This window comes from Vicugna pacos, chromosome 9, assembly GCF_048564905.1.
Source record: "Vicugna pacos chromosome 9, VicPac4, whole genome shotgun sequence".
Classification (NCBI taxonomy): Eukaryota; Metazoa; Chordata; class Mammalia; order Artiodactyla; family Camelidae; genus Vicugna; species Vicugna pacos.
This window is the reverse complement of record NC_132995.1, coordinates 76,237,037-76,239,900: the sequence shown is the minus strand read 5'-3', so window position 1 is coordinate 76,239,900 and position 2,864 is coordinate 76,237,037.

Sequence of the window (2,864 nt, the reverse complement as noted above, 5' to 3'; positions counted from 1 at the left end):
AATTCAGCAACATTCGACAAGTATTTACTGACCTACTTAACACATTTCAAGTACCGTGCTAGGAAATTTCATCATCACTGTTGTCATCCTGGCTAATACACAGATCTCACCATGCGCCGGGCACTGTTCTAAACCATATTCGTTTATGAACTCACTGACCTGAGCAACAACTCTGTGAAGTAGATACTCTTACTACCATTATTGTGTAAATGAAGCAGCGAAATCCTAGGGAGGTTAAGGAACTTGCCTGCGCTCACCCTGGCAGTTTAGCTTCAGAGTGCATATTCCAGACAGGCCTCGTCAGTAACAACTCTACTGGGCAAGACTGACACTAACAGGCAAATTATAATAAAATGTGATAAAAGAAGGAATACAAGATGCTATGGAAGCGTGCATCTGTAAACCTCATCTATTCGTTGGTGAGGCTTCCCTGAGGAAAGACATCTTAAAGCTAGGTTGGTGAAGGATGACCAAGGAGACGGTTCACTTCAACCCCTAGGTACCCCTAGTCTAGCTGAAGAAGACTTCAAACTACTGGAGGGAAGAGTCCTCTTCTTAGTCATCTCCATACGGCCGGACATACTCAATTGCTACACACAGCAAGCACGAGGAGACATTTATTGAATGAATACATAAATTAAAACATTAGATATCGTCTATGAGCTCTATCAGAAGCTTTAAATATTTCATTTAATCTATATATGACAATTCTGCAAGGCAGTTCTTTTTCCCTCCCACATTACTAATTGAGAAACTAATTTGCGTATTTCAAAATTCTTTGATGTTCCACTGCAGTTTCAGAACTGACTCGTGGACAGCTCTTTGACTTTTAAATAAATAATAATTTTATTTTTGAAATAAACATTCTTCACTGTGAAACTCTAAGTGTTTTGTCCTATGTATATTTTACAATAAATACCTAGGATTTTATTTTATAACATGCGGGTTTATTTCATCTGAGTATTTCTGTCTTAGTCCACTCAGGCTGCTTTAACAAAAATATCATAGACAGGGTAGATTAAGCAACATTTATTTCTCCCGGATCTGGAGGCTTGGAAAGCCCAAGCTCAAGATCCAGACAGACTGTGCATCTGGGGAGAACACGTTTCCTGGTTCAGAGACAGGAACTACTTATGTCTATGACTATGGCTATGTCCCTACCTGGCAGAAAGGGTGAGGCAGCTCTCTGGGGTCCTCTGTGTAAGAGCCCTAATTCCATTCAGGAGGCTCCACCCTTATCTCCTAATCACCTCCCAATAATTGCCATGTTGCCAAATCCATCGTCACTCCTGTGTCCTCCTTACTTGACGTGCACGCGACATTTGCTGTGACTGAGTGCTCCCTTTCATCCATAAAGCTTTCCTCTCCTGACTCCGGTGACATCACACTCTTACCTCGCAGTTACTCCTTCTCAGTCTCTTGCTGGCTCTTCTTCCTCCTCTGTCCAACTTTGAGGAGATTCCCACAGCCCAGTTCTGTCTACAGTCTTCAACTCACTAATCTCACTTAATCTCAAAGTTTTAAGTTTCACGTCTGAACTCATAACGACTAAGTTTATGTCTCCAGCCTAGACTCCATTCCAGACCAGTCTGTTCACCTGTTTACTTGACATTATCATCTAAATATCTATAGGCGTCTTGGGCTGGATCATTGTCACGCCCTCCAGCCAAAGGCCATCAGGAACAAGTTAGGTTTACGACTTGTTTCAGTAAGTGAGAATGTGCACCACCGAGAACCATGCGGCATCTCGGTAAGAGGGGATCCCAGATCTGGGTTCGTGTTACGTGGTTTAGGGAGGGGTTCGAGGAGGAGGGACGGTGCTCTGGACTGGAAGCTGCACGAAGGCAGGAGTAATTCTGTAATTGTGGATCTTAATGAGCATTATCTAGAAGGACTGAGTAGTACCTACTGGGCAGAGATTAACACTACAATTAGCGAAGCAGCAGCAGTCACTCGTATTGGCCAGGATAAGGAAACGTCTGCTCCCTTTCGTGGTTTGGACAACGCTTACGTTTAGTCTGTACCCAGACATGATTACAGAGTGGCCGTGCTCCGTCTTGATGCATCACGGTCTCTGCGTGGCCTCGTCCGATGCGGACGCTCGGTGGACCTTCCCCCCAACTTCCCGCCTACCTGCGTTCCCACCTCTGCACCTGCCCTGTCCTTCGCCTCGGGGCCTTCTTCTCACTCGGCTCCCATCAGCGGCGCCGCCTTCCCAGCCTCGGTCGCACCCTTCGATCGTCCTTCCCTCAGAGCACGGGGCAGATCCAGGCGGCGCCGCTCGCCCGCTCACGCCGGCCGCCTCCCCGGAAGCTGGCTTCGCGGAGGGAAGGCGCTCCTTTCCCGCGGCTTCACGCCGGAGGCCCGCGGGGGCCACGGGTCGTGCCGCGTGTGCCGAGGCCGGCGCACTGGCTGTCACTGGTCTCGTTCCTTCAAACACAGCCATGAACGACGAGCGACTGCCTTCTTGTGTTTGTTTCCAACGGGTACGGAGGGCACTCACCTAAAAGAACTACAAAGAACTAAAGCGGGGGTCAAAGTGAACGTCTTGCGCGGAGTGAGTGCCCAGTATCTCTGGCCACTGCGCGTCGGGATGGGCAGGGATTTCAGTATCTGAGACTTCTGTCTCTGGATTATCCTCTTTCCTGAAAATACTGTTGGATCCTTAGCCACACGGTTCACTCCATTTCTGGTAAAAGATCGTTCTCGGGCTTTACACCTGCGACCGCCCTTCCAGGCGGCAGGGCCTCGGGGAGGAAGCCCGCCACCTCGCGCCAGCGCCGGGAAGCGCGCTCCGCGCCGCCCGGGGCCCGGCAGTGCGCATGAGCAAGTCGAAGCGGCGAGGCGGGAAGCGCCGCGCAGGC